Here is an 18942-nt window from a genome sequence, read left to right as displayed (position 1 = left end):
GAAAAGTGCACTGCAAAGTTTTTGAAGTAATTAAATTCACCATTGTCTTAGGTGATGGTTGTCTGTCCTTAATTCACAGATACAGTTGCAGTGATGATAATACAAAAGTTGCTCTAGTCATAGATTGAAGATCTAAAAGGATAGATGCCTTATCATAATTAAAATACTTTGAGAGATCCATGTTTGAAGAACTGATTTTCAAAGCCCTTATAATAAATGATCTCTAATAAGCAAGGCGTATCACATTTTAAGTCATACCCGGTATAATATTTGAGCTTAATGTGTAAATATTCTAGAAAGAATCTTTGTCCAATGATAGATTTAATTTAGCATTATGTATTTACCAAATAGATGCACATTTTCTTTTTGTTAATTCTAAGATATTTAAGTAAAATATGTTATAGTAGGAAGGAACTAATATTTTATTAATTAAACATACTTTGTTCATTTAATCCTTACCATAACTCAGTAAAGAACATATTACCTGTGCTTTATAGATGAGAAGTCAACTCTTATAATAAATGCCATGTACTTACCCAGCTAGTAAGAGGTAGAACAGAATATAAGGCCATTATGTCTCTAAAGGTTCTTTCTTTCCTCTATACTGCACAATAGTGAGTCTTTTCTATTGGGAAGTGCCCAAAATCCTTAATGTTCTCAAGGGGCCTATTTTGTGATAACTTACACAGGGAAATGTATATAATTATTAATCATTGAACATGAATATTTCTGTGTTTCCAAGGAGTTAAAGTTTTTTCAATTATCCTGGCTTTCATACATTTTTTAAATACTTTGGTTGGTCCTGTTCAACACTTAAGAAATATATTTGGGGATTTTCCTTATATCTATAATGAGCTGATATAGGGAAAATGGTTAGTTTGCTGAAAGGACTGAGTTCAAAATTTAGTCTTGTCAATTACTGCTTTAGGGCAAACTGTGGAACTTCTCTGAACTTCTGTTCTCCATTTATACAGTGGAAATAGTAACATCGCATAGAGGATTAGCATTTTTAGCCCAGTACACCTAACATATAGCCCCAATAAACATTGTTTCTTAAATTCCAAGGTAGATATTCGTTGTTCCAATATAACTTATTATTCCAATATAACTTATGTTCCAACTTACTATCTTCCAATATAACTTATTACCTGATTTATTCTTATGCAAATGTGTCATGTTTGAAAGCAGATGAGAGGATATTGACCTTTAAACCCTAGTACAAATTCTCAACACAGGGGCAAACCAGCCTTCCTGGAGAAGCTTAAACTAGTGAACTAGTTGGGGAAGCGAGCAGAATTATCGTATACAGAATGGTTGGTCCCGTCTCTCCATGCAGACTCATGCAGACTTGTGTGCAATGCATCTGACATGGCGACGATGGAAAGTGAATAATTAGTCTGGAGGGAGCTAATACTCCTAGTTAGAGTGTGGTCCACCAGAGCAAAGCTTTCCTGTTCGGATACCGAAAGTGGAAATCTGATCACCTGTGTGTTGTCTGCCCATCTTAAAAGCCTTTCTGGTGGCATGACTTGCTCATTTAAACAGAAGCCCTCCCTGAGTGAGATCTGTTAAAAAATACAACACACTCAGCAGTGGAGGAAATTCATATGAGCTAACTGAATTCATCAACCCAGTCCTTTCATAAATATGGACAAGCTAATAAAAGATAGTCAGATCTTGGGAAACCCACAGCACCAGAGAGTGGAACTAAGGTGAACAAAGTGATAGACCAAAAATTAACAATAATAATAAAAAGATAACCCATGGAAGAAAAAAAATTAAAAGTTCTAGCTCTTATTCTCAGAGATCAAAAAGGGATGGAACATATAAATTAAGTATGAGGTTTTATGAAAAAAGATAAAGTAGAAATTAAAATATCAATGCCTCTTCATAGTCAATAAAAGTTTGGACTTAGAATAAAAGACAAAGATAAACTGAGCGGGAAAAAAATAATCTTAAAGATCAATCTAGGGTATCAAATTATCTTTCTATTGAGAAATCAAGCAGAGGAAGTAAGAAACCAAGAAGAATTGGAAAGGCGTACAGGAGGAGGAGGAGCTGGATTGCTTTGATGATATGACAAGAGGTTCATGTGTCTCTTTCTTAATGGGGGAAGAAAAACAACTGAAAACTTCAGGGGAAAACCCACAAACTTGTACAAGAAAATTATATTACATATATGAAACAAACTTGATGCTGAGGGATTGTTGAAGTGAAAGAAAGACAGGTTTATTTCAATGCTTAAATCATTTCCTTTGAGTGGCACAGTTTACCTTGAACAGGATTACTTTTCTTTTTTCCCATTTTCTTATTGGTGCAATCTAGTTGTACCCAATGGTGGAATTTGTTGTCACATGTTTGTACCTGCACACAATGTAACAATATAATTTAACCAATATCACTCCCCAGTATTTCCCCTTTTCCTACCCTCCTACCTCCTCTACTCTACTGATCTCCCTTTGATTTTCATGAGATTTCTTCACCACCACAAACTTTCTTTTCCTTTCTCCCCTTTGGCTTCCACATATGAGGGAAAACATACAACCTTTGACTTTCTTAGTTTGGCTTGTTTCACTTAACACAAATTCCACCCATCTTCCGGCAAATGTCAAATTTCCTTCTTTTTTATGGCTGAACAAAACTCCATCGTACATAAATGCCACTTTTTATCTATCCATTCATGAATTGATGGGTATCTCGATTGGTTACATAGTTTGGTTATTATGTGTACATTGCTGTACTAAGATGACTAATTCTTTAGGATAAACACCAATGAGTGGTATAGCAGGGTCATATGGTGGTTCCGTGCCTCATCTTTTGAGGAAACTCCATACTGATTTCCACAGTGGTTGTACTAATTTACAAGGGTTACATTTCTTTCTCCTGAAGTTCAATCAAGCTACAGTTGGTCATCTGTGACTGTGGATTGAAAATGTTCAGGGTGGGGGACTTTCATCTCTACTGAACATGTACAGACTTTTTTCTTGCCATTCCCTAAGCAATGAAGTATAACAACTTTTTACACAGCATTTACACAAAATATAGAAAAGGATTGTGTATGTTATATGCAAACACAGAACTATACTATTTTGTATAAGGGACTTGCGCATCCATGCATTTGATATTTTCAGGGGTTTTCAATACTTTGTGCATACTGAGGGATGATTGTGCTTGATTTTGCAATGAATAATATCAATGTAATAACAGTATATGTTCTGATTGTTTCTAATTTTTATAATTGACTTCTAAACCAAGTTCAAAATACTTAATAAAACTAAGATGAGTCTTTATAAAAAGAGACTAAAAAAAAAACCCATGCCTAAAAATAATAAGACTTTACTAAGAGGCAGGACTTTATTTAAAAAAAAAAAAAATGAAAAAAAAAAAAACAAGGCTTTAATTATTAAAAAAAAAAAAAAACCTTGAGACTTCATAAAACTTTTATGCTGTAAATGCTATCAACACTGATGGCTTAAAAGTCATAGTTGAGGATCCAAGATGGCGGACTAGAGGGTGACTGCATCTCCAGTCGCTCCAGAACCCAGGATTCAAGAAGGGGAGGCATTGAGAGACTCAGACTAAAATAGAGCCACGGGTGAGTCTCCCCCACTTGGTGAAGCTCGGCCCTGGCGGCAGGCCCAGATTCAGGCGGCTTATTAGAGTAAGTCAGGGCAGCTAGAGTCTCCCCCAGGCAGCCCTGAGCACTCCAGCGGTGGGCTCCTCCCACACGGCAAGCCTGTCCAGCTTCATGGAGCAGGCCCCCAGTGAGAGCCTTTCTGCACAGAACCAGCTCCAAGTCCCTGAGCCAGCACGGCGAGCTCTGGCCCACAGGTTGCTTCAGGGACCAGAACAGGGCAGCCAGGGACTTCCCCAAGCAGCCCGGCTCCCTCTGGTGGGAAGCGCCTTTCTAGGCTAGCTTCTCGGAGCAGACCGCCCAGTGAGAACCTTTCTACACAGAGCCAGCCACAAGTCCCCAAGCCAGTGGAGACCTCCGACCCGCAAGCAGCCTCTGAGACCAGGGCAGGGCAGCCAGAGACCTCACCAGGCGGCCTTGCCCCCTCTGGCCCCAGGCTTTTTCCACAGGGCGATCCAAGATGGCGGACTAGAGGGTGACTGCATCTCCAGTCACTCCAGAATCCAGGATTCAAGAAGGGGAGGCATTGAGAGACTCAGACTAAAACAGAGCCACGGGGTGAGTCTTCCCCACTTGGTGAAGCTCGGCCCAGGTGGCAGGCCCGGATTCGGGCGGTTTATTAGAGTAGGGCAGGGCAGCTACAGTCTTCCCCAGGCAGCCCTGCGCACCCCGGAGGTGGCCTCCTCCCACACGGCACTGCTTCTCAGAGCAGGCCCTCCAGTGAGAGCCTTTCCACACAGAGCCAGCTCCAAACCCTGGAACCAGTAGTGAGCTAGGGGTAGCTTCCTTCGGAAGCACTGCATTATCAAGTTACTCCAAGACTTCAGGCTACTGAAGGCTGGGAGGTGATACACTGGAAAACTACAGGGACACTATAAGCCAATAGAGGAAATCTGCAATATCACAGAGTCCCACTGACATCTGACCAATATGAGAAAACAAGGGAAGAAAATGTCCCAAACAAACCCAGATGCTATATCAATAAAACCCAATGACAGCACAGCAGAAGAAATGTCAGAAAGGGAGTTCAGAATGTACATAATTAAAACAATCAGGGAAGCAAACAAGGAGATGAAAGAGCAAATGCAGGCATTAAATGACCGCATCAATCAACAGTTAAAAGACCAAATACGGGAAGCAAGAGATCATTTCAATAAAGAGTTAGAGATACTGAAAAAAAAAACAAACAAACAAACAAACAGAAATCCTTGAAATGAAGGAAACAATAAACCAAGTTAAAAACTCCATAGAAAGCATAACCAATAGGATAGAACACCTGGAAGACAAAACCTCAGATATTGAAGAAAAAATATTTAATCTTGAAACCAAAGTTGACCAAACAGAGAAGATGGTAAGAAATCATGAACAGAATCTACAAGAATTATGGGATATCATGAAAAGGCCAAATTTAAGAATTATTGGGATTGAGGAAGGCTTAGAGAAACAAACCAAAGGAATGAACAATCTATTCAATGAAATAATATCAGAAAATTTCCCAAATCTGAAGAATGAAATGAAAAACCAAGTACAAGAGGCTTATAGGACTCCAAATATACAAAATTACAACAGACCCACACCAAGGCACATTATTATGAAAATACCTAACATGCAAAATAAAGACAGAATTTTAAAGGCCGCAAGACAAAAGAATCAAATTACATTCGGGGGAGAAAAATAAGAATATCAGCAGATTTTTCAATCCAGACTCTAAAAGGTAGAAGGGCCTGGAACAACATTTACCAAGCCCTGAAAGAAAACGGATGCCAACCAAGAATCTTATACCCAGCAAAACTTACTTTCAGATTTGATGATGAAATAAGATCCTTCCATGATAAACAAAAGCTAAAGGAATTTACAAAAAGAAAGGCAGCATTACAGAACATTCTCAGCAAAATATTCCATGAGGAAGAGAGGAAAAACAACGATGCAAATCAGCAACGGGAGGAACTAGCCTAAAGGAATAGCCAAATAAAGGAGAAACCAAATAATGTCAAAAAACAAAAATGAGTCAATGACTGGGAATACAAATCATATCACAATAATAACTCTGAATGTTAATGGCCTGAACTCATCAATCAAAAGACATAGACTGGCAGATTGGATTAAAAAGAAAGATCCAACAATATGCTGCCTGCAAGAGACTCATCTCATAGAAAGAGATACCCATAGACTAAGGGTGAAAGGATGGGAAAAAACATACCATGCATATGGACATGGCAAAAAAAGCTGAAGTATCCATCCTCATTTCAGATAATGTGGACTTCAAGCCAAAACTAGTCAGAAGGGATAAAGAAGGACATTACATACTGCTTAAGGGAAGCATAAATCAGCAAGACATAACTATCATAAAATCTATGCCCCGAACATTGGCTCATTCATGTACATCAAACAAATCCTTCTCAATTCCAGAAATCAAATTTACCACAACACAATAATACTAGGTGATTTTAACACACCTCTCTCACCGCTGGATAGATCGTCCAAACAAAAATTGAATAAAGAAACCATAGATCTCAATAACACAATCAACAATTTAGACTTGACCGACCTATATAGAATATACCATCCAACAAAGAACGAATACACTTTCTTCTCGGCAGCACATGAATCCTTCTCTAAAATAGACCATATTTTATGCCACAAAGCTACTGTTAGCAAATACAAGAAGACAGAGATACTACCTTGTACTCTATCAGATCATAATGGATTGAAATTAGAAATAAATGACAGAATAAAAAACAGAAACTTCTCCAATACCTGGAGATTAAATAACACACTATTATATGATGAATGGATAACTGAAGACACCAGGAGGGAAATAAGAAAATTCTTAGAAGTAAACGAGAGCAAAGACACATCATATCAAAGTCTCTGGGACACTATGAAAGCAGTACTTAGAGGAAGATTTATTTCATGGGGTGCATTCAACAAAAGAAGTAGAAATCAACAAATAAACAACTTAACATTATAGCTCAAAGCCCTAGAAAAAGAGGAGCAGACCAACACCAAAAGTAGTAGAAGACAGGAAATAGTTAAAATCAGAGCCGAAATCAATGAAATTGAAACAAAAGAAACAATCGGAAAAATTAACAAAATAAATAGTTGGTTTTTTGAAAAAATAAACAAAATTGATAAACCTTTAGCCACACTAACAAAGAAAAAGAGGGAGAAAACTCAAATAACTAAAATTTGGAATGAACAAGGAAATATCACAACAGACACGAGTAAAATACAAAACATAATTACAAGCTATTTTGAAAATCTATACTCCAACAAAATAGAAAACCTCAAAGCCATCAACAAGTTTCTAGAGACATATGAATTACCTAAACTGAACCAGGAGGATATATACAACTTAAATAAATCAATTTCAAGCAATGAAATAGAAGAGGTTATCAAAAGCCTACAACAAAAAGAAACGTCCGGGACCAGATGGGTTCTCAGCCAAGTTCTACAAAACCTTTAAAGAAGAGCTCATTCCAATACTTCTCAAAGTATTCCATAAAATAGAAGAGGAGGGAACCCTCCCAAACTCATTCTATGAAGCCTATATCACCCTGATACCTAAACTAGACAGAGACTCATCAAAAGGAAAAAGACACAGAGGAAACAAAATTTCAGACCAATATCCTTAATGAACATCGACGCAAAAATCTCAACAAAATTTTAGCAAATCGCGTACAAAAATATATTAAAAAGATAGTGCACCACGATCAAGTGGGTTTTATCCCAGGGACGCAAGGTTGGTTCAACATCTGTAAATCAATAAATGTCATTCACCATATCAACAGACTTAAAGTTAAGAATCACATGATTATTTCAATGGATGCAGAACAAGCATTCAATAAAATACAGCACCCCTTCATGCTCAAAACACTGGAAAAAATTGTGGGTAGTGGGAACATTCCTTAACATTGTAAAGGCCATCTACGCAAAGCCCATGGCCAATATCATTCTTAATGGTGAAAAACTTAAAGAATTCCCCCTAAAAACTGGAACAAGGCAGGGATGCCCTCTTTCACCACTTCTATTCAACATCATTCTTGAGACTCTAGCCAGAGCAATTAGACAAACCAAAGAAATTAAAGGGATACAAATAGGAAAAGAAGAACTCAAACTATTCCTCTTCGCTGATGAAATGATTATATATTTAGAGGAACCTGGAAATTCCACTAGAAAACTCTTAGAACTCATATGTGAATTCAGTAAAGTAGCAGGTTACAAGATCAATGCTCATAAATCCAATGCATTTTTATACATAAGTGATGAATCTTCAGAAAGAGAAATTAGGAAAACTACCCCATTCAAACAGCATCGAAAAAAATAAAATACTTGGGAATCAATCTCACAAAAGAGGTGAAAGACCTCTACAATGAGAACTACAGAACACTAAAGAAAGAAATTAAAGAAAACCTTAGAAGATGGAAAGATCTCCCATGTTCTTGGATAGGCAGAATTAATATTGTCAAAATGGCCATACTACCAAAAGTGCTATACAGATTCAATGCAATTCCAATTAAAATCCCAATGATGTACCTTATAGAAATAGAGCAAGCAATTATGAAATTCATCTGGAAGAATAAGAAACCCAAAATAGCTAAAGCAATCCTCAGTAGAAAGAGCGAAGCAGGGGCTATTGCAATACCAGATCTTCAACTCTACTACAAAGCAATAGTAACAAAACGGCATGGTATTGGTACCAAAATAGAAAGGTAGATCAATGGTACAGAATAGAGGACCTGGACACAAACCCAAATAAATACAATTTTCTCATACTAGACAAAGGGGCCAAAAATGTGCAATGGAGAAAAGATAGCCTCTTCAACAAATGGTGCTGGGAAAACTGGAAAACCATATGCAATAGAATGAAATTAAACCCCTATCTCTCACCCTGCACAAAACTCAACTTAAAATGGATCAAGAACCTCGGAATCAGACCAGAGACCCTGCATCTTATAGAATAAAAAGTAGGTCCAAATCTTCAACTTGTTGGCTTAAGATCAGACTTCCTTAACAGAACTCCCATAGCACAAAAGAAAAGCAAGAATCAACAACTGGGATAGATTCAAACTAAAAGCTTTCTCTCAGCAAAGGAAACTATCAGTAACATGAAGAGAGAGCCTACAGAGTGGGAGAAAATCTTTGCCACTCATACTTCAGATAGAGCGCTAATTTCCAGAATCTATAAAGAACTCAAAAATCTCTACACCAAGAATACAAATAATCCAATCAACAAATGGGCTAAGGAAATGAACAGACACTTCACAGAAGAAGATGTACAAGCAATCAACAGGTATATGAAAAAATGTTCAACATCTCTAGTAATAAGAGAAATGCAAATCAAAACTACCCTAAGATTCCATCTCTCCCCAATTAGAATGGCGATTATCAAGAACACAAGCAACAATAGGTGTTGGAGAGGATGTGGGGAAAAAGGTACACTCATATATTGCTGGTGGGTTTGCAAATTAGTGCAGCCACTCTGGAAAGCAGTATGGAGATTCCTCAGAAAGCTTGGAATAGAACCACCATTTGACCCAGCTATCCCACTCCTGGCCTATACCCAAAGGACTTAAAATCAGCATACTACAGAGATATAGCCACATCAATGTTCATAGCTGCTCAATTCACCATAGCCAGATTGTGGAACCAACCTAGATGCCCTTCAGTTGATGAATGGATAAGAAAACTGTGGCATATAATACAATGGAATATTACTCCGCCACGAAGAATGATAAAATTATGGCATTTGCAGGCAAATGGATAAAATTGGGAGAATATCATGCTAAGTGAGATGCGCTTCTTCCATGGGGAACGCCCCCTCCCAGCCAGCCGCCAGGCCAGACCCTGTGCCCCGCAGGCCCGACCAGCCCAGGCCCAGGCCCTGGAGGATCCTCAGCAGATGGGCAGCACAAGGCCCCAGCTCTTCCTCCCAGGGTCCCTCCTCAGGCCAATCGGTTGACGGCCACAGGGGCTGGAGGGCGGTCACTAGGAGGATGGCCAACTGCATCCGGCAGCTGTGCTGCTGTGTGCCCTGCTTCGGCGAGCCCACCTCCAGAAGAAGAGTGGCACCCATGCAAGGAGCCCGCAGGCGCCCTAGGCTCCAAACCACAGTGGCTCCAGGGAACCTGCCCTGAGCAGACAGACAGACCGACAGACGGCCAGAAGACCCCCAGCTCTGAGCATCCTGACATGGTGGACCCGGCACCTGTCAGGGCTGCACTCAAACAGCTTCAGCAGTGAGGCGTGCCACCTGGCTCCGGCCCTCACACAAAATTTGAGAAGAGGCGGCTGGCGACAGTGTCTCTGCAGCTCAGGGTTGGCAGGACCAGAAGCATTGTGATGCTCTTGTTGGCAAGAAGGCTGCCAGAGGTCCAGGGGGCCCTGCAGCACCCAGTGCAGGAGGAAGCAAGAGGCAGGTGCTGACATCTTGGGTTCCTGATCTCCCAAAGCAAAGCTTTGCCTGAACAGCTCCAGCAGACTTCTTGGACCTCACTGGCCAAAACTGTCAATGGCCACCTCTAGTTGAGTCTGGAAACTTGGGGAAAGTGATTCTGTCCCTTCTTCTGCCTCTGTATTAAAGTGTGCTAGAAATCAAAGAAAAACCACCAGGAGTATAATCCCTCATGGATTATAATCTGCATTTTAGTATCCCTGGTAACCATGGTGGCTGAGAGAACTCTTACAGAGAAGTCACTCCACCATTATTGATTGTAGTAGTAAACATTGTGTAAGCACTGAAGTTAACAATAACAAAATTGTTATGTGTGAGTAGATTTCAGAATAAGAATTTATTAATTTTTTGTCTTTTGGAAATATACTTTAGGGGAGATTATTCTTAGAAGGAAGTGAAGATAAAGATTGGGGTAGTTGATTTTTATTTTGATCAATTTTAAAATATTTTATTTTTAATTTTTATGAAATGATGTTCATACTTATTCCTTGTCATACTGCCACAAAAGTATCCTCCAGCATTTACTTTTCAGTTCCTCATATGTTCATCTTCTTTTAATATAATGAGTGTTTAAGTTTCTAAATGCCATTGTTGTATTTGAGGTTCTGACCTGGGAAAACAATACTAGTATACTTCTTCAGAAGTATTGTGTTAGCATAACCATTTGTTAAAATTTATTATCAGTCTTCCTTTGTTTGGTGTGCTCCTAGCATTTTCCTCTTTTTATTATTTGTGAATTCATTAGGATTTTACTAATTGCTAACTGGATCATAGTGTGCCACAGTAACAGGGGACCCTCAGAAGGCCACCAGGAATTTGGTGTCATTCCTGTACCTGTGACGGACCTAGATATAAGCAGCAGAGGTGGTGGGGATCATTGAGAGTGCCATATTCAGTATCCGCCCTGGCTTCTCCTGGGCTGGAAAAAGCAAGGGTTTTGGGAATTCCTGAGGACTCAGGTTTATTTCATTGAATATGGATGTTCCCTTGTGGTTGGGCTACCTATGTCCCAGAACTGATCCATGTCCCAGGGCTAGTGATGGCCAGGCATAGCAATTCTTAGGACAATGAAAAAAGATTCCTTCAGATTTACCTGAGTTTGGGGTACAATAAGCAGAGTCAAATCATACTGCCCTTGAACTAAACAGTGAGGTCTGAGGGTCTACTGCATTATTTCTTTTTACCTCATAACTCTTTTAATTTAAATATTTCATTTGTACTAAAAAAGTTAAGAGATGAGGCAAAGACTTTAAAAGTTGGAATCACAGTGAAGCCATCTGGGAATGGGTAAAAGTAATAACAAATGATAGCTAGTAATATAGTTTTTATCCTTAAAATGTGTTAAGTTTTATTCAGAGAAAAGAGAAGTTGTGCTCCATTTGTTAACAATGTATCAAAATGCATTCTACTGTCATGTATAGCTAATTAGAACTAAATTTTTAAAATTAAATATGCATATATTAGGATTTTAAAAATGTGTTGAGTTTTAAAAAAGTATTAGGAATAATTTGCCATGATTGGAAGTGGGCTCAAGTATAAGCATGAAAGACATCTTCATTAAGTATATAAAGAACAAGTTTTCATTTAGTAATAGTAATTTGGCACTTTCATAAGTGAACCTTAGATACATTAAGCACCCAAAAGGTAGCTTCTTACCTAGGTGACCAAATGAACAGGAACTGATTCCAAGTCCGCAGAAAGAGTTACCAACACAATTCGAATTTTAATCTGTGACTTATTCCTACCCTAGATAACTGTCTATGCTTATAATCCTAAAGGAGCACATTTGTTAATTAACCAACATCTATTGGGTGGTGACTATGTATCAAGCACTATAATAGGTGCTGGTTTTCTGAAAATGAATAAAAACTTAGTTTCTGCCTTCTAAAAGCTCACAGTCGTTCTATATTCACCTATTCCTGGGAGTTGGCCATGTAGTTAATTCTGAATGCAGTCTCTTAGGCTTTACCCTGGCTCCAGTTTAGGAATTTCTCACGAAATATACCCAATAATTATGTTTTAGAACTAGCTTTGTTTAGACTAATTTTTATCAAGCAATAAAAATACAAGAGTGTGTGTGTGCATGTAATTATTAATATTTTGATGCTAATGTGCAGATTTTCCCTTTTGGAAGTTTTCACACATTAAATTATTAACAAATGAAATGTGCTTTCTTTCCTTTTTAAAATTGAAATAATAAATGCTCCTGTACTCTGGATTTAGTTGGTTCTAATCCAGTTGGCTCTGGCCACCTGGTATGCCTCCAGGTTGTCTACCTGTACTAAATTTATGTTATGTTAATTTCCGACTTTGAAGATCAAAAGTTCTTAGAAAACTGCTTTTCCCTTTTCTGTGAGATACTCCAATGATCACTTGTTAAATTGCTGTCCCTGAGACAGATTCCTAATGTTAGAAATTGATATTTCTCATTTTCTATATTCCCTTAGACCCTAACTTATTTGGGGATGCATTATATCTCTTCAGTTTCCATCCACTGAACACAAACTTCTTGAAAGAATGAGCGTGTCAGCTACCAACCGCAATTCTGAGGTAGCACTTATTGTTCATCAACTGTTTGTATCACATGTTGATACTAGACTTTATCTATCACACAATTAAAATGATTTTTGAAAGATATTTTGGATCGTCTTTACCACCAGTCCCTATTAGCAGGAATAGTTAAGAGATAATTATATAGTTACATGTGTCCCAGAATGTATTTTGGCCTTATATCTTAGTGTGGGTGTGTCGTGTTTCTTGTATAAAGCCTCCAAACTTCATGTCATATACTAGATGTTAAATTAACTGATTTTCAACATTTAAAAATTATTAATTTTAAAATTAACATTTTAAAATTATTAATCATTCATTTAAAAACATTGAGTGTCTTCTATGTACCCAAACTGCTCCATTAGAAGAGTCTATGTATTTCTATGGTTGCTATTTTTCTAGACAATTGATTTCAGTCTATATTATAACCTGATCTATTCAGGACTTAAGGCAGGGGGGAAATTAGGAATTTTTCAGTTCTGAGAAAAAGTCTTGCCTGTTATCCACAAGTCTTGTCTGTGCTCAAAATTCTTGTGTGTGAGACCTGCAAGCAGCCGAGTGCAAGAGCATCTGAGGAAAGTCCACAGCCTTGTAAGAGTGTGTGCTCAGCAGCTGTCAGTTTTCCATCCGTCCTTCCACTTTTCCCCTTTGGGAGTTTAAGGGATTGTTTATCCCAATGAATTTTTCATGGTAGATGGAGGAGACAGGGGCCTGTTTGTCGGGTTCACTTCTGTAAATCCCACATCTGTGCAGGGCCTACCATCTTGTAGAAGCTGTGGAAATGCTGTTGACAGGCAGTAAAGATGTGCCTTCCTTGGCTCCCCTCAGAACCTTGTGGAAGGTATACTCCATCCCAGCTTCACTTCTTCTTCCAACCTCTTTAGTTGTCTCAAGGTTTATGGAGAATAAAAACTACTTTTTATACAAAGATTGGTAAACCATGCCTCATGTTTTTCTGACTACCTGTTCTTTCATTGCTATTTTGATTAATTTATGTTTATTTAACACTGATAATATAACAGAATACGATGGTCAAAGTCCGTGGCTTTAGCTCTTAAAAAATCTTGTTCTAACTAGAGGAACAGAATCTAAATAAATCTTGCTGGCCAAAGATAAATACTAAATGTAGAGAACTATTCTGTGCTTACATGTTGTTGGTGTTTACTTTCAGTTTATCTGTTAAAAATATGGAGAATTATAAAAGGAAGGATGGCACCTCAAATTTAACTTTTAATTATACAATTTGAAGTTACAGTGGTTTCAAGGAACTGTGAAGGCTCTTTCTTACACTGTGGATAGAGGCTTAATTGCTTGTAATGTGAGTTTCTAGCATTTACTTGTTAAAGTAAAAGGCATTTGAGGACTATAATACTACTTCTCAAACAATAAAATAATGTGATCACAATATTTCATGCAATCCGTATAGCCTAAATAGTTAAGCTATTTTACACTGTATATACTCTTTGTGGATCCTAGGTAGATAACAAGTTGGGAAATCATTCACTCATAGTTGCTCCAAGAAGACATAATTTTGCTTATGATGATAATTTTGTTTGCAATTCTAATTTTCAAGATATAATTGAGTTGTCCATGGAGTTGCTGACACAGTACAGCTTCTTACTTTACATGGTAGTATGATGGGTTAAACTGTTTAAGTCAGGTATCCAAAGGTAGAGCACATTAAGGGATCAATTACCAGTCAAGGTTTTAGTTTCTTAGTTTCCAGGTTCAAAAACTTGGTAAAAACTTCCTGGGGGCATAAACTTCAATTTCTTTGTCTGTAAAATAGGCACAATAGTCATGCTTACTTCATGGGGTTTACTGTGAGAGTTAAACGAATTAGCACATGTACTTGGAGAAGTGGCAGGCAAGTGCTGTGTGTTAGCGATTTTTTTTAAATTATAACAAGTCCTGGATTTTTTTTTTCCAGTTTTGGTCCTAGAGTTTAGACTATCACTTTGGAGCTTCTAGTCACCTGAGAAATTACCACACATTGTTCTACATTATATTCTAATCTCTAACCCCTAGAGCAGAAAGAAAACATTGGCATTTTCCCCTTATTGACTTTATGAAAGGGGAAAGAAAAAAATTTAAATCATTACTTTTTAACCACTCCCATTTTTCTTGTTATTGAACATAAATTCTGCCTTTTCCTTTCTTTGGGTTTAAAGGCGTTAATGTGGTATTTGTATATAAAAGTGTTAGCACTTCAGTTGTAATGCTGAAATTTATTTTCATAATTAGATACTATAATTTTTCCTTGATTACTTATTTTATACCCAATATCACTGTCACATAATGTTCTTTCTACAATATCTAATATTTAGGATGCATAACCAATAACCAAAATTCAAATTGTTTCCAAATAATTTTTTTATTATAGTATACTGCTGGTAGTAAGAGTGACAGATGGAGCTGTGGTTAGCTCAGTGATATAGCACTTCACTAGTATACATGAGGCCCTCGGTTCAACCTCCAGCACTACCAAAAAAATGAAAAAAAGAGTAGAAATAAGATGAGTGGTTGGCTTCAGTGATCACAATCACTTTCTCTTTGATTATGTTTGAGCCTAAAAAACATCAATGCTTGGGAGAAGTCAAAACTTATTTTTTTCCTGAGGAAGTATCATTAATTGCTCTACTAGTTTGTTAAGGCTGTTCTAACAAGGTACCTCCACTTGGTGGCTTATAACAACAGAAAACTATTGTAGTTCTGGAGGCTAGAAGTCAAAGATCAAGGTGTTGGCAGGGTTGACTCCTTCCAGTGGACATAAAGGAGAACCTGTTCCATGCTTCTCTGCTAAATCCTAATGGTTTTCTGGAAATCTTTGCATTCCTGGGTTTGTGTATTTCTGCCTTCACCTTCACATGGTGTCTTTCCTGTGTGTGTGTCTTTATCTATTTTTCCCTTATATGAGGATAACAGTTACATTGGATTAGGGCCCACCTACTTCAGTATGATCTATGCTTAACTAATTACACCTGTACTGATCCTTTTTCCAAGTAAGGTCACATTCTGAGATGCTAGGGGTTTCAAGTTCAACATGTGATTTTGAGGGAACATTATCCAACTTATAATAGTTATGATCCTCAGATGCCATTTTTAAACACTCAATGTGCAATAAGACCTATCCCTTAGATCTGTGTCTCACCTAAAAATTATAAAGAAAAAGTCAATAATCAAAAGTAAACAAGTGAACCCACTAACCAATTAAACAATCCACTACCAGCCAGTTGACAGTTCATGGAGATAGGCTTCAAGAGCACAGGTTCAGAAATGACTTTATTTTACATAAATTCCTAGGATTTAACAAGCAACTGTAGTGTAATAAGTGTTGAAAATAAGTTCTAAAAAAAGAGGGAGAATAGGTAAAAGGAAAAAAAAAACCCAAATTTGAAATCTTCAGATTTTATGTAATCTATTAAATAGGAAACTGTGAGGTTGACACCCATCCTGCATTCTGTGGACTTGTTCCAATGTTACCAGGAAAATCTTACATCCTGTAAACTTCACTTTTATATTGAATAAATGTTTAATATTACTAGAGTGGTTAAGCAATTGTCTGATGATAGTGACTTGTTACATTACCTGGCACAAATCCTCAAAAATGTGCAAAACCCACTCATAAATTAACAGGCAATTTTAGTGTTTTTGATATTTGATTCCCATTACCTAAAACAAATATCGGAAAACTATGCCACACATTACTGCTACTAGTAACAACTCTTCTCCCCAACTCTTCAATTTCAAAACTACTGGATTCTAGTGGAGAAATGTCTTTTCCCTTGAGAGGGTGATTGGGTTATGCAGTTTGAACAATATTGACACTCAGTTAACCTGGACATTATGTAAAAAGGAATTTTATTGGGGAGAATTTTTTTTTTTTTTGAGAAAAAAAAAAAATAGGTTTATTGCTTTGCCAGCAAAGGAGAAACACAGAGAACTCTTGTGCCAGAGGCTTTGATTTTGGAGAGCTGTTTTGACAAGTGATCTTTACAAACACAAAAGGTTTATGAAATGATTACCCACTTTCTTGTGTGTTGAACTGGCAGTTTATATCTATGACTGAAATTTTAGATTTAGTTGGGTTGCCAAACTACATGTTTGGCAGAGAACTGAAAGTGTTAGTTATTTTGATCTTCTATATGAAGACACAAGCTAGTTACCTTGACCAAAAGGTAGAGTTAAGGCATTTTGGGAGGATATATTTACCCACAGTACTTTTATATACTGTTATGATTTGCAAAACAATTTTGAGACAAATGATATAAGTGAGCCAAGCAGCCACTGAAATACATGAACATGAGAAATCAGAAGAAAATGTCATATAATCATACTTCAAAAAATTATGGACAGTTTAAAAAGAGGAAATGTACTAGATTTTCCCTGGATCCAGACAGCAAAATCAAAGATAGAAACCAATTTAATGCAGTTTGTGAGGTTTTAGTGAGAAATGATTTCCTAAATACCCAATTACCAGTTCAGTATAAGCTCATAATAGTTAGATGAATACATTGAATTTGCTATAATTACAGTCTTGTTTGAGCTGGTCAACTGCTTGTAAAATGAGACAATTTTTAAAAAAGTAGTTCAACAGGATTCCTGGGACACAAATGTGAACTTTTCCTAATCCATTTTAACCTTACCGTTCAACTTTAGCTCAGATGATCCACCTTGTGAAGGGCCGACACACAATTAATCATCACTCTACATCGGCCCACATTTACTTTAAAGGCAAGGGATTGCCCATGTAAGAAGGAAAACAAATTAGACATGTCTAAAGTAATTGGTACTAAGAAGAAACAACTAAACTCATTTAATGATCCCCTACATCCTTGTACGATGAAAATTATAGTCTAGATGTTTTTCATTTGCAATTTTAAATTAGTCAAAACATTAATGTTTTCTAATGTGACTTCCAAGGATTGCATTATGTTTTTTTTAAAGGATGGATCTATCTTAATGCTGAGGAGAATACAAAATAGATTATACAAAAGCGCACCTCATGACCACAAGGAATGAAGTGCTGAGCAGGCCACGGCCCAATAATTGGCCATCACTGTCTATCAGAAGATAAGGGTGTAGATGGAAAATGGGAAACTCAAAGTCAGACTTGAGGGAGGATCAGGTAAACTTAAGAAAACAATCCTTGAAGAAGTTGAAGCTAACCTAAGCTGAACTTCCAAAATCAAATGAAACCTGAAAAATTTATGGACACATTTTTTGAGATGAGTAAACTCAAAAATATTTTTCCAATCAATTCAAGCAGCAAATATTGTTTATTTTGTGCAACTCTATAGGTATAATCTCTACACACAAAAATGTGATGTTTTCCAGGATGCAAAACTTCAGGTATTCATTGTTACATTTCAGGTAACAGTTGGACTAAACAATTCAGAAATAAGATGCAGAAGCACTCAAATAGTTATCAAACCAAGGTACCTTACCTGGTGATATTATTTTTTTCTGATTATGAATATGTGGATCCAGTAGATAAATGAAGTACTCTGAAAATAAACAAAGTTCATACATTTATTAATGAATACCTCACAATTTCCTAGAGGTATAATAATGAAATCAATTCAAGTGCACAATGAAAGATACAAAATCATCTCCCATTTTCCTCTTCAATGAAATAATACCTATATGTGGTAAAAAGATAGACTGAGATTTCTTTCAGAACTATTATTTCATCTCAGAATTTTTAAAGTTTAATTTAGTGTTTATAGAAAACTGTCCATGAAGAAAATTTGCAGGCAGGCCTATCCAAAGGTTGAAATGGCATAAATTTATACAAAAAAGCCTCTGGATATTTAAGGAATGAAAATCTCAGAGGGTTCAAATTAATCTTTTTGTTTCCGGAAATGTAAGTAACATGCTCATTATAAAAGTAATATATGCTCCTTATGAAGAAAATATTTAAAAATTCAAGTTAAACTCATCATAATTATGGAACTCTGTGCCTCGATTCTAATTTGAACCTTGGCTGCACCATGTTGATTATTTTTATTCCAAACCCTCCTTCTTTTGTTCACTTTATTTTTAAGCCCCTTAAGTTTATTTCCCTGTTTCCAAAACCATAATACCCCTTCCTCATCACAATCCTTTATCACAAAAACCTTTTCTACCATCAAACCCACACATACACACACAAGCACAGACATGTGTATGTGCACACTCAGGCAATGGAACACTGGGGTTGAGTTTATGTGTACTATACATAATCAAAGACATCGTATAGTTGTTAGAGGATTAAGTGAGAAAACTTAAAAGCACATTGAAAACTTAAAAGACCTATGCAAAT

The sequence above is a fragment of the Sciurus vulgaris genome (assembly GCF_902686455.1).
Source record: "Sciurus vulgaris genome assembly, chromosome: 3".
In the NCBI taxonomy this organism is placed as follows: Eukaryota; Metazoa; Chordata; class Mammalia; order Rodentia; family Sciuridae; genus Sciurus; species Sciurus vulgaris.
The sequence above is the reverse complement of the archived record's forward strand: the minus strand, read 5'-3'. Positions refer to the sequence as shown.